The sequence below is a fragment of the Juglans microcarpa x Juglans regia genome, chromosome 1D (genome assembly GCF_004785595.1).
Source record: "Juglans microcarpa x Juglans regia isolate MS1-56 chromosome 1D, Jm3101_v1.0, whole genome shotgun sequence".
In the NCBI taxonomy this organism is placed as follows: domain Eukaryota; kingdom Viridiplantae; phylum Streptophyta; class Magnoliopsida; order Fagales; family Juglandaceae; genus Juglans; species Juglans microcarpa x Juglans regia.
This window is the reverse complement of record NC_054594.1, coordinates 5,927,251-5,942,284: the sequence shown is the minus strand read 5'-3', so window position 1 is coordinate 5,942,284 and position 15,034 is coordinate 5,927,251. Positions and strand designations below refer to the sequence as shown.

At 36.2% G+C, this 15,034-nt stretch overlaps 1 pseudogene; it reads right to left on the bottom strand.

The window, feature by feature from the left end:
• Positions 1-722: 722 nt before the first annotated feature.
• Positions 723-7,230, bottom strand: LOC121256630 (annotated as a pseudogene).
• Positions 7,231-15,034: the final 7,804 nt, after the last annotated feature.

The window sequence follows — 15,034 nt, the reverse complement described above, 5'->3', positions numbered from 1 at the left end:
CGTATTCTTTGTTGATAAATCTTTGTACATGATTTTCGCATTTTGTTCCTTTATGTTTTGCTTTTGAGTTGTAAATATAAGGGGCTATATGTCAGTCATATATTTGGCTTCTCTACCTCATTTATTAATATTATATGATTAAATACAAGTGGTGCTATTTTTCATGTATGATAATTTTTTTTCCATTGAACTATTAAAGAATATTGGATAAACAGGAAGGTTGACAGGAGTGCCTAGATTTCACTTGCAATTTGTCTTTCCTAAACCCTAGTAGCCATTCTGAGTACATTCTAACTGTCAAATCCTTAAGAGATATGCTTTAGCTACAAAGACATTACACAAAAGTAAAATCACAACTAACGTAGCATGACGTGGTACGTTAGACTGTAAAGTATCATATAAAGTAATCATGTCAATTTGTACATTTATTTTTGTATTTTTTTAGCTATAACACCTCTTAAAGCTGATCTTAATGTGTACGTAAAATGGGAGCCATAATTTGCTGAATGATAAATGCTATTTGCAGTCTTAAGTGGGAGACTACGCGTGTAGTCTCTTTGATAAATGATGGTAAAAGAGGAAAACATATCATTTTAAAAATGATATTATTATAATTTTAATTTTTTTTTTAAACGTAACTGTATGAACTTGCATGATCAACAACTAAATTTATCAAATGAAAGTGTTTTTTTTTTTTTTTTTTTTGAATAAACCTTTGTATTTCATATATGACTTTCTTGCATACATCTTCTATCAAATTCCAGACTATTTACAATAAAATCTGGAACTGTTTCTATCCAAACTTTTTCCTCAACTAAGCGTAAGGCAACTTTTGCCAAATTGAGTGCAACACTATTCTTTTCTCTATAATCGAATTGTAAAGACCAACTCTTCCTATGAAATAAAACATTCCTAATATCATCAATTAAAGAACCAAAGTAAGAAAAAATTTCTTCATTCCCTTTTACTGCCATTACGACAGCCTTTGCATCTCCCTCAAAAATAGCATTTTGTATGTTGAGATCATTGCACCACTGCAGAGCCTTCCACAGAGCTTGACATTCTGCAACTTCAGGTAACACAACATTCCTCTTGCTATCACACGCTGCAATCAGGGCCTCTCCCTCTTCATCTCTAATAATCATCCCCATCCCCATTCTCCTCTCCTTTATGTCCAAAGATGCATCCCAATTCACTTTGACAAAACCTTCTGCAGGTCTAACCCATCTGTTCTTATTCAAAGGGACTACAACCTGTTGTGCCTCGTTAATTAATCTTTTGTTTGCTTGTTTAAAAGCCTCTAGTGTCTCATTTGTTGTTAACAACAACATTCTTGGGCAGGTGAGTCTTTTATCAAAGACAAAAGTGCTTCTTCTCGGCCATACCTTCCTGAGCTGGACAACTAACTCCTTAACTTTAATCTTCTCCATACCTCCCATCAGTTTATCCCACAACTCCAGAAAATCCCCACCTTCCTTTTTCCATTTTGAAACACCACTCAAATCATCTACACATACATCATTCACTGCTGGACACTCCCACAACACATGTAAAACAAACTCTTCCTCCTCGAGACAAATTGGGGCAAAAAGGGTCCTCAACAACCTTTTATGAAACATATTTTTCTTTGAAGGTAAAAGTTCATTTGCTGCCTTCCAAAGAAATAACTTTACCATATTAGGCACTTCTAAACTCCAAATGCTCTTCCATCTGTTGTCAATCTATTGGTCTACTGATGTTTCTCCCTTGCACCTCCTTTTCATATCGAGCTGTAAATAGTAAGCACTGCTTACAGAGAAATTCCCTTCCTTTGTGAGCCCCCATATTGCCTTGTCTTCATTCCATCCTCTGCTGAGTAGTATGCTCAGAATTTGGCTTGCTTCTTCTTTCTCAAAAATGGCATTTACTAGTACCTCATTCCACTCTTTTATTTTCTACCAACAAATCTGCTACCTTTGAGTCTGCTCTAAGTATTGATATTGGAGACTACACTAAGAAAGAGGATGGGGTGTTCAACCACTTATGGCTCCATATCTAGATCTTCTTACCATCACCAACCCTCCACCTTACACTTTCCTTGATCAGTTCTCTTGCACTCCATAAACTTCTCCATATCAAAGAATGTTTGGACCCCAGCTTCACATCCATATAGCTAGAGGAGATTACAATCATTCAATCTCGACTCACACTTTCTAGAGTTTTTTGCTCTCTCACACAATATGCATGTACTTAATAATTGTTCTATCTCAAAATATGCTGAAAAGTAGTCCAACACAAGTCAAATATGAAAAATATATAGCAAACAACGCTTGAAATCTTAATTGGCAAAATTTGCACTCTTCACTCGAGCAGCATGTCGAGCTAGCCTCTAGCGAACAACTAAATCAACATTGGCTCAAGCGAGGTGTCAAGCGAACACTAGGATTTGTGTCTCGCTCGAGCTCACTATCGTGCGGGACTCGAGCGAACTCACAGGTTGAGCTTCGTTCGGGCCCACCGTCGAGCTCACGTCGAGCTAACTTCGCTCAAGCACACTGTCGAGCATACATCAAACAAACACTTTGTTTCTTGATTTTCAGCTCCAAAACTAGTCTCCACATACACATCAACAATTTCTGCATCATTTACTTTCATCCTAGAAAAGTGACATCTTTCATAGATAAATAGCGAACAGATAGTACATGTATAGAAAAAAAAAAAAAAAAAAAAAGAAGAAGAATATTAACCTCTTCTTCATCATCCTCAATTAAGTTCATCATACATAAGAAAACGATGATGATCATCTCATGAAGACTGATCATTTTGGCAATGAATCCATTGGTATATCCATCCTCGTCCTTGTAAACGACATCTACAGCTCGTGCAAGATTGAGAATGCGAATAAGGAGAGGCTTTGGCATAGCAATTGGCCTTGTGCACTCCTCATTGATGTCTTTCCATGCATCTGTAATTTGCCTGCCGAATTCTTCACGCGCCACTTCTTCTGAGACACCATATTGCTTCATGTAGCATTCAACGGCGGAGGCAACATGCATGTATTAATCGTGCAGAATGATTAATTGGTTGCATACTTTGTGTGACCTCATGTCATCCGTGAGCCTAGCAATTACTGATGAAGCCGTGATAATCTTGGGGTTGCTGAAGATCCATTCAAAGGCTTCCTTGGTAACCATTTCATGACCCATGCCAAGAAATGACACGGCTGTGAGCATCAGGAAACCAAACGTTACCAATGCAACATGCATGTATTCGTCTATTGTTGGGATGCGTTTTTCGTTGAAATACTTTGCTTCACTGAAGTAAGCTTTAACCAAAACTTTCATCTGAAATACATCAGTAAACATTCGTTAACACAATGCAAGAAATAATATAAGTACTAATTCGCGCGTGAGAGCATGAATATTAAAGTTAATGCTTGTATCTTACAGCTTCTTTTGCATAGAGTACAAGGTGGCATGATCTTCTTTGTTTTGCCAGCTCCTGTTCAACTTCTTCGAAAATGTCCAAGACTGCCCGGTAACATATTTGCATGTATTCTGGAAGTTGATCTACGCTACTAATTGCCCACCCGAATTTAAATCATGAAGATTCAGTGTATACATACATGATCAAAATCTTAACGATTCAGTGCTATCTAACCCCTCAATTGCCTCTGTAAAGATCTGGAGCTCTTCAAGTGTGCCATATGCATCATAAATATCATCAATGATGGATGTCATGGCAATAACTTCTGTTAGTATTTTTCTTGCAAATGAGTACCGGGGCTCAAAATACACTGCCACTATACAAAAGAAGCACTCCACAACTCTGTCTCTTGCAAAAGGAAGCTTCGTTGAAAAATCTAAAAGTTTCCACCACCTACCATTCAAATACATTATTAACATTATAAATTTATTAATCTATACAACTAGAAATTAGTAATTATTGCATGGTTTTACATTAGTACTATAACTACCTAGAGATATGACTAAGTTCTTGTTTGTGCAATGACTGCACTAGCTCGAAATATAATACTGCAAGCTTCAGAAGAGTTGTGTTATGTGAAGGGTCATCTTGGTAGATAGAAATGTAATGCCTTGCCTCAAGCCTCGGAATGCCCTTGTGCAGGGGCTGCTTTAGGGCACGAGTTACCTTTGCTGCTAATAATGGACTATTACTACTTAACGGGGATGATGCTATGGACTCAAGTTGAGTGGTGGTGAAAGCAAGTGCCTCATCAAGGATGTCTTCTCCATGAACCCTAAGATGTGCTGCTTCGTAAAAGGCTAGCATGCCTGGAATGTTGCAGGTGATGATCATGTTTGTCTTGAATTAACCTTTCTCATCGCCTTTAAACTTATTAAACACATCTGCTTAAACATATATAAAAATTAAGCAAATTAGAATCAATAAATTATATTGAATTAAAGATACCACATGCATGTATATATAGTTGGAAATTAAGTTTTTAAAAAATCCTAGAAATTTTTTTGATCATGTTCCCTAGATGCATGTATGTTCATGGTTCATGTATTTGGTTCAGTAAATGATGTACTTTCATGGTTCATTGCATGGACTCTTAGAGTAGTTCTCTCTAGATAGTTCTTAGGGATCTATAAATAAGGACTTTGAGGCTCCGTTTGGATATAGAAACGGTTTCATTTCATCTCATCATTACAATTTTCTCAAATTTTCACACAAAATATAATAAGCAATTCAACTTTTTCAAATCTCAAAACAATAATAATATTAAAAAAATAATATTCTAATAATATTTTATTTAACTTTTAACTTTCACCTAAAATATTCTAATAATATTTAAAGTCGCGTTTTCTAAATAAGTCTCCCCTTCTCAAATTTTAAGGCCACAACCTCCTTTAAAAATAAAATCCAGAATTGTTCTTGTTATCTTTCTACTTCACCTAAACACCATTCTACTAGCATCAATCATATATATCCCTTATGGCCATAGATTATAATACAGTAATAGACTAATAACATCCACAGAAGCTAGCATACTGCAGGAAACACGAAATCCTTGTTGACGGAGCAGTCGAAAACGAAGGGCGACATTGTAAAGATCATCATGATCAGTGTCTCCATGAAGATGCAGGGTAGCATATATATGTTCAAGCGCTTCTTGAATCTCTCCTTCAAAGTGGTATGCCACTCCTAGACGCTGTAGTGCATTAATCAAGTTCATTACTTCATGTTGTGAAGGTTGAACTGCGGAGCAGCTGGCTATTATCTCCCTTCTCACTTCTGCTACAAGTTCTTCAACTGCGCCAACTTTACAAGCATGTATTCCCTGCATGCACTAACAAAAGTACTGCGTGATTAGATCGAGGTAATATTAATCAAACTAATCTCATGAATTATGTTAAAGTGTCAAAAACTACGTGATTAAGCTGCTAAAGTGAATGAATTATTTAACTAAAGAAATAAATTAAGCACTTAATTATGTAATAATTTTTAGTACCTGACTCAATATTAAATTTTAGTATTTTGCACTTGAAAAGAGTTGTATTGCAGTTAGTCCACACCAAAATTAATACCCCAAAGTTTTACTCCTCTCATATCTTATTTATGTTGCAGGATATTATGAGAAAGATGTTAAAACACATGGGTATTCTTAGAATTACCCAACTGGCAACTCCCAAAGAAGGCTCTGGAAACCGACGCACACAGACTGAGTGGAGAGAGGCAGTCTCACCTAGGCTGGAGATGAAATGAGGGGTAAGCGGCTTCACACACGGACAGCAGGCTTCACGCACGCGGAAATGCACTGCAGTAAATGGGATGCTGGATCGTGGCCTCACAGCGAGCAGCTCACACTGGCAGACCCAGTCACGCGAAACGCAGGGGTTGGCTTGCACGAAATGCACTGCAGAGGAGGGCAGCTCACTCACGCGAAACGCAGCTTCACGCACCAGGGTAGTGGACTGAAACGCAGGGGCATAGACGTGCAACGCAGGAACCTGGGATGGAGATGAAACGCAGAAAATGCAACGCAAAACGCGGCTGGAAGCTCAACGCACTGCAGAGGCTCAACGCACAGTATAAAAAGGAAATATTTTTCGTGCGCAGCCCCCTTCTTTTCTTCTTCTTCGGTTTTATTTTTTCTCTTTTACTGGAGGAACTTTCGGCTGCAGCACATTTTTTTTTTTTTTATTCCTGCAATTTTCGTTTAGTGCAGTAGATAGAGATGTTAGAATTTAATCCTTTTAAATATTTTGCTAATTTAGAGATGATAGGTTAGATTTTTAGCTTAAGATTCAAGGAGTAATTCATGACTATTTGGGGTTGGATTTTTTTTGATATTTTGTGATTTTGATAATTAACTTGTTAGATTACTTTTCAATTTGTATTTAGAAATGATTAAAGTTCTTTGTTCTTGGTTTAGCTTTGTAGACGTAAAGACACAATTGATACTTGTTCAAATAAAAAGACTTTGATAGTTTTCTTTCACTATTTTTTCAGACGTGAGATAATCTATCAAATAGTTTTATTATACTAAAAAAGTTGTGGTTCATTGCTATATCATCCGACCATAATTTCTAGAAATGGGAGAATAGTTGAAAGAAGATAAAAAGAAAAGTAAATCCATCACCAAATCAGTAGGCAAAAATTGCATCCTAAGTGTTTATTTTATTGCTTCTTACAAGTTTAAGTCAACTTCTATACATTTCATTTAAATCTTTGATTCTTAGTAATTTTAGAAAAATAGATTCATATTTATTTTCAGCTTTACTCGGACTCGAACTTCCAGAACAGCCAACAATTTCACTCTTAATTCAATCCACACTCCCTTAGTAAATAGTCCCATTTTGGTGTCGATATAGTTAGTGGTTAACCTTTGGAATTTATTTCTCATTTTCTTTTTCTTTTTTTGTTCATTGCTAGATCATTTAGTTTAATGTTTTCTTCTCCTTTCAAAATTTATTGTCACCACAAACGGTAATATGTTGTCTTGCGAATATGAAATGTCTGCTTAATTCCTATTGTCTCTGTGAATTCGATCTTGAGATTTACCCTTGTATTACTTTGACAGTTTCTACGCTTAGAAGTCGAAATTAAAAGTTGATCAAATTACTTTCAGCCACAAGAAATAATAATTAATACCTCGTCATCGGAAGTGTAGTTGATGAATAGGTCTCCCCATATGCTTGGATGAACCTTTGCGGTCCGCCTAATACCATCTGGATTGTCATTTTGGGGTAGATCAGCTGCTGAGGCTTGAATATTAGACATACTTTTCTTAGTGCAAATTAAGACAATTCATATTTTTGAATACATAATAAGAAATAGGCCTGTGCAAAAAACCCGTTGACCCGATCCGTCTGCTTGACCCGACTCGACCTGCAATGAAAAATCGGTTTTAACTACATCTCGGGTTCGACCCGTACAACCCGCCTCTTAAAACACGAAACCCTAACCAACGACCTCCCACTTCTCTTTGCATTGCCTCCATTCCCCCCTCCCTACTTCTCTTCATTGCGATGCTATTATCCACAACCCGAGAGTCTTCAATGGTTTACTTGGAGCGACGGCGAAAGCTACAAGTTTTACTACAAGTCTTAAACCTCTGGCAAAACTCATTGTTGCACTGAGAGTCACAGAGCATGGGAAAAGTGAGGAGGTCGACGCTTCAATCAACAAGAGCATCGCATTCCATCTCAAAACTCAATCCAGGTAACCATTGATTCAACTTTTTCAACAATCAAACCAAATGCTTCGTTTAATTTCCGTTAAGCTGCCCCAACAATTAAGTCCCAGAGCTTCACCAATCTGTCATAGCCACTTGTACTCAACCTCCTCTCTCAAGCCCATCTTAGACCCCCCTAATTCCACAGATCCAAAATCTCTTACAGTTTCTTTCCTCCGAAACTCATGTGGGTTGTCCTTAGATTTGGCCACTTCAGTTTCCAAGAAGCTCAATAGTGAGAACGTGGAGAATTCCAACTCTGTTCTGAATCTGTTGAGGACTCACAGTTTGGCACAGAATACGTGATTTTGGATATAAGCTTTTCTTCGACACTAGTGGAAAGCATATATGTGTGCTTGTTTGCCTTGGAGATGCCGATACTTATCGAGTCAGGACACACGCAAAGATCAAACCAACTGCCAAGAAGAAGAAGAAGAAAAAAAAAACAAAAAACAAAAAACAAAAATAAAAACAAAAACAAAAACGGGTCAAACCCGACTAGAAACTGTCAATATTCAGATCGGGTCGGGTCGGTCCAAAAACATGGACGGTTTGTTCGGATTGCAGGCCTAATGAGAAAGGTGCTAGCTAGCTCATCATGATCATGGTGAATGTATGGTTTTATAGGGCAGTGTCATAAATGGGATGAATGCATGGGAAAGGGACAATGAGTTCTACACATATATAGTATTCCCATGTGCTAGCTTTTTCTTTTCTATTTTGGGAAAGTAAATAAAACAAATCATTGACTTACGTACCAACTGCATGCGTGCACTTTAATTGTGCAAGGGGATTGACTTCCTTGCGATAATTAAGGACAGGCCGTTCTCATCTCGTCTATATTGGCAACCTAGCTAGCTAAGTGATGATATTAAAATTAGGGAGGCTGCAACTGCATGCACTTTAATGGTGCAAGGGGATTGACTTCCATGTAATAGTTAAGGACAAGCCATTCTCAGCTCGTCCAAATATTCAATATTGGCAACCAAGCTAGCTAGTGATGATATTAAAATCATAGAGATTGGAACAAAAGATACAGCTAGCTAGCTAATCTATGGAAGAGTAGTACTATTCGTTTTAAATTAGACAAGGGCAATGACAACTCATGCCTTATCCTGGCCACCACCATCCTTGTATCATGCCCACGGCCATATATATATATATATATATATATATATATATATGAGAAATCGTTTCATTAAACTAGAAGGAAAAATAGAAACGGATCGAGGAAATGGAGCCCGACAAATTCCATCGCCATTACTAACAATCAGAAAAAATGACATTAATGGTACAAAGAAAATGACTCAAATTCATATTTCATAAAAATAACAACCATAAAAGATAGTCTTATAAGGAATGAAAGCATCAAATCAGATGATCAACAATCAACTGCACATGATTTCAGGAAACACATCCCCCCTAAGCTGCAACATGTTAACCGATATGCTATTCTTTGGAAAGTCTAGGCTGTTAATTGTATAGTCAAATGTATATTCTCCTTTATTGTAGCACTCTTGTAATTCTTTCCATTTTGTATTGTTTCCATAGTCTTGTAATGATTCTCTATATGTGAATGATAAGCATCCTCTCTATCTCAACTAGTGAGATAGTATTTTCTCAAATATCTTCATGATATCAAGAGCCACAACGGTTTGATAGAGAGTTGTGTTCTTGTTCTTCAATTTTCTTTTTTTTTTTTTCAAAAATGGATTCTTCAGCTTCATTTGTGTCCTCTGCATCCTCAAATCCTTACCCTTACCATGTCTCACAAAATGTCTCAAACTATGTTTCTCTCAAACTTAACTCCTCAAATTTTCTGCTCTAGAAAACTAGATGTTAAATATACTTGAGAGCTATGACGTTCAAGGCTTCATTACGGGTGAGATTTGAAAGATTTACAGGAGAAAGGTTTTGGTCAATGACCAATCCTGTTGTATATTATGTATTATATATAAATTGTATTACATGTACACTTGGTAACTTACAGTTAGACAAATTTGTATACCAAATATAGAACCTATGCTATACATAGAAAGAAGAAAAAATATGAATTGAATCAAACAACTATGGAATGATGCTATCATTCCTATCTTGGCTGGCTGTAGTCACTGCACAGTTAGTGTGATCTGCAAAATTAAGGGGATCTGATTGGTCTTACTTAACACCCCCCTCAAACGAATGGGAAGGTCACAAACCATGATTTTGTCTTTCAAAAGCTGGAACCGAGAGGATGTAAGACCTTTTGTGAAAATATTTGTGACCTGATCTGTAGTAGAGATGTAGTGCGTACAAACGTCTTTGTTAAAAATATTTTCTCGAATAAAATGAAAATCCACCTCAATGTGTTTAGTGTGAGCATGATAAACCGCGTTGGCTGCAAGAGTAATTGCACTTTGATTATCACACCAAACCACAGGTGGCAAAAGGAGAGGCACATGAATATCCTTAAGGAGCATCTGCAGCTAATATAGTTCAGCAACAACCATTGCCAAAGCTCAGTATTCGGCTACTGTACTAGAGCGAGAAACCACACCTTGCTTATTTGCACACTATGATATCAAACATGGGCCCAAAAACACTCCATAGCCAGTGGTACTTGATCGCCTATCTCGAGGATCTCCCGCCCAATCTGAATCGTAGTAGGCATGAAGACATAAAGAATCTTTGCCGAAATATAGTCCATGGTCTACTATGTCCTTGAGATAACGCAAGACTCGTTTGGCTGACTTCCAATGAAGAGCAGTGGGAGAATGTATATGTTGACATAACTGATTTATGGAATATGAAATCTCAGGTCTAGTTAACTTACAATATTGAAGTGCACCAACTAATTGCCTATAACCAGTGATGTCTTCAACTGATTCATTGTCAGTTGCAAACATTTTTCCTCTATGAAAAAATTTATGAGCCTAACTCATCTCATAAAACTGGTTCAATAAGAGAGCATTGCGCATTCCTTATAAACATGCCCAAGACCTTGTCCACAGGCAATGTGAAGTTATTTCTTAACACATTTCCTCACGTGCATGCTAGTATTTTTCCTGGTCCTTATCACGGGATAAGTAGTATGGGCCCCATTCATCTTGTAGCAAGCTCCAATACCAATGAAAGATTTATAGGAGAAAGGTTTTGGTCAATGACCAATCCTGCTGTATATTATGTATTATATATAAACTGTGTTACATGTACAATTGGTAACTTACAACTGGACAAATTTGTATATCAAATATAGAACCTACGCTATACAAAAAAAAGAAGAAAAAATATAAATTGAATCAAACAGTTGTGGAATGATGCCGTCATTCCTATCTTGGCTTGCGGTAGTCACTACACAGTTAGTGTGATCTATAGAATTAAGGGGATCTGATTGGTCTTGCTTAACAAGATTCAAATTCCATCTCAATTCCTCCTTGATGAGTCATCTACATCTCAGCCTAATCCACTCTATCTAAAGTGGCATAGGTTTGATAGATTGGTTAAAGGTTAGCTTATAGCCACACTGTCTGAAAAAGTTCTAGGAATTGTTGTTGAGTTAAACACTATCTCAGAGGTTTGAAGTGCTCTTGTTCATGCTTTTGCAATAGTATCTTCAGACCATAGTCTTGTACTTAAGCAAAGACTTACATCCATCACCAGAGGATCTGATTCCTTTAGTGAGTATCCGAGAAAATTCAAGATTATTTGTAATAAGCTTGCTGCTATTGGCAAGCCAGTTTCTGAGCACAAAAAGCTATGGTGGCTTCTCAATGGCCTTGGCAAAGAATTTGAGGTCTTCACAGCCACAATGCTTAGTCCACCTATTCCTGCCTACTCTGAAGTGGTTATATTACTGGAGAGCTATGCTGATAGATACAAGCTTGATGCTCCTCCCTCATCCATGGTCTTCTATGGACATAAGTCATTCAAGCACAGGAAACAAAATGGCAACTCTGGTTCATTTACTTCCAAGGGGACGAGGCTTTGTTCAAGGAAAAACCAATGAATCCAAAGCACCCAATCAATACCAAGGCCAAGCCTCCAATTATTAGTCTTGAGGTTCAACCAACAGAAAATCTGAAAATAAAGAAGAAATTATCTATCAGATTTGTCATAAAAGGAATCGCACTGTTCTTAAGTGTTTCAATCTTTTTAATCATTCTTTTACAAATGATAACCTTTCTCAGAGTTTTGCAACAATGAAAATGGAGGAAATTCCAAAAACTTCATGGCATTCTGACACTGGTGCCACTGATCACATGACTGCAAATCAAGGTACTCTTCATTCTTTAATTCCATATACTGGTCATGATGGTATAATGGTTGGAAATGGCAAGGTTTTTCCTATTATACATATTGGTCAGGCCATGGTTGGCCCTTCTCAATCTCAAATTCAGTTAAATGATATTCTCGTGGTACCTAATATTAAGAAAGATTTGTTGTTAGTAAGTTAAGCTCAGATTATCTACTGAAATTTGAGTTTGATGGAGATGGTTTTGTGATAAAGGATAGGATAAGAAAGAAGATAGTGGCAACAGAGAGGAAAGAAAGGTCTATACACTTTTAATGATGTTGCATCTACTTTTTTCAAATAAAGAGACCTATTTCTATTCTAGATTTCGATCCACCAATAAAGAGAGCTGGCACTCATGACTGAGGCATCCAAATTCAAGAATTCTGGACTATCTTTGTAATAAGAAGTTTATTACCTTTGATTCCAAACAACATTCCTCTAGAATTTGTACAAGTTGTCAAATGGGAAAAACTTGCAAATTACATTTTCTTTCTAGTGAGAGTACTATCAATGTTCCATTTTCTAAAATACATTGTGATCTATGGGGACCAGTTCCTACTGTTTCTAGGGAAAAATATAGGTTCTATGCTATTTTCATTGATGAAGCTACAAAATTTACATGGTTGATCCCTCTTAAACATAAATTTGGCCTCTTTTTAGCATATCTCCAATTCCATATGTTTGTTACTTGCCAATTTATTGCCAAAATTCATGTCTTCCAAAGTGATGAAGGATGTGAGTTTACTACGAGGATTACAGCTGAGTGTCCACCTGGGTTTTGAGAAATTAGTTTTTAAAAGTGATTGTATGTTGATGGTTCAAGAGCTAAAAAATGAACAAGTTTATTTTTCAGCAGATGGTAACCTTATTTAGGAAGCAAAGCGATTGCTACAACATTTTCAAGAGGTTGAAATCCAACATGTCCATCCTTTGGGGAATGAGGTAGCTCATAAATTAGCTCGTTATACTTGGAATGTTGATAATATTTCTATGTGGTGGGAGCATGTTCCTACCTTTATTGATCAATCTTTTTGGATTGATCAAAACAATATGTATTGAGGTTGTTTGGTTATAAAAATAAAAATAAAAAATTGTAGTAGGAATCGAACACTAGCTCGCGTGGTAATGTGGTTTTAGGCTTTGGATGAAGCTTCAATTCTTTGGTTTCAACGGTCGTCTGTCTCTTGTTTTGAAACCCAGTACTAGTCCAAGCTACAACATTTTATAGTTTATGCATTCCCTCTTTTAGTACATCAGCATTAGTATATGGAGCAAATTTAAAATTGTGAAAAAAAAATGGAAATGAATATTTAGAAGAGGATAGATTTATCCTTGATTTATCATTCCAATATTTAGAAGAGCATTGAATGGTTTGGAAGTTGAATGTTTTGCGAGCAGTTAAACAATTTTTGTAGAAAGTATCGAATGGTTTTCTTCCCATCAGAGAAAATCTAGCAATAAGAAAGATTGTAGATTCTTCACTTTGTCCCATTTGCAATAAAAAAGATGAATCCATCCTCCATGCTTTCTAGTCTTGTCCTACTGCAGGTGATGTATGAGTTGAGAATGCAAGCCCATTACAAAAATGTAGTAGTAGTGCTGATTTTGTCTAGCTGTGGGAGAAGTTGTCTCTGTATTTACAGATTGAAAACTTAGAAGTAACTACAGTAATACTAAGAAGAATATGGATGATAATGAACAAATTATTTTTGAGAGCAAGTTTGACAGTCCAAGTAGGGTGTTTCACACGGTTTTGACAAGTTTAGATGAATACCATGAGACTATAAATTCAAAAGAAGGTTACCATTAAAGGGAATGATCGGATAGAAGCAATGAGATATGAAAGCCTCCAAATGAGGGGATGGTAAAGGTGAAATTTGATGCAGCTATTGATTGAAAGAGGCAAAAGATGGGGATTGGTATCATTGTTAGAGACAGCACAGGAGAAATTCTAGTTTCACTTTGTGCATCCAAGAACTATTTAGGGTAATCACTATTAACTGAAAGCATTGCATTGTGGAGGGGGCTGAGAACTAAGCTTCAAGAATGTTATTTATGAAAGTGATTCTCAAGTACTGATTAAGACATTAAGGATAAGAGAAGCAAGCAGATTATGGACATGAAAGATTATTGAAGATATGAAGGTTGTATTCCTCAAAAGGCCATATTAGAGTAATCAATTTGTCTATAGAACAAGTAACAAAGTGGCTGATTGTTTAGCAAAACTGGCTCTACAACATGAAGGAAAGCAATGCTGGATAGAAGATGGACCTACTGAAATTCAAAGCAATGTTTTGAATACCGTACCGGTAATCATTTCAATCGAGGCATTGAAATGAGATATTTGGATACCGGTATCATTTCGGATACCGTTTCAAAATAGTTTATATATGAATAAATTATATATAAATTATAAATAATTTAGTCTGAATGAGGGGTCAAAAAATAAAAAAATAAAAGACGAAAAAAGTAAAAGCCGAAATATCCGGTACGAACCGAAATATCGGTTGGTACGGGTTGAAACGGCCGAAATTATGACCGGTACGAAATTATACCATTCTCTGTATCGGCAACACCATAGAAACGGTATATTTTGTTGCACCAACCGATATGGTATAAAATTCAAAACTTTGATTCAAAGTCTTGTTATTAATGACATTGCTTGTATTCCTTGATTTGGATGAAATGAAATAAGGATGTGTTTTGTTTTTTTTTTTTTTTTTTAAAAAAAAATCGTTTGAAATTGAGCCAAGTTTTGCAGAGACAGGAGAAACATGTTATTATATCATTTGGTTGACTATTTATGGTTTAATTAGAGAAGTATTCCTCCACTTCAATTAGTTTTTTATATATAAAAAAACAAATATGAGATAATAAGTACCGATGGGAGTTGTGATGCCAATAGTAGTGATATTAAATCGGTTGAATATTGAGATTTGCGCTCTATAATTAAATATGAGGATGATGATGATCATCATCATAATGTGCTTCATTCACAAATAAATCTAACAATTAACAATAAACTATAAATTAATGTACTTGAATATGATATGTTATATATATATTTTTTATAAAGA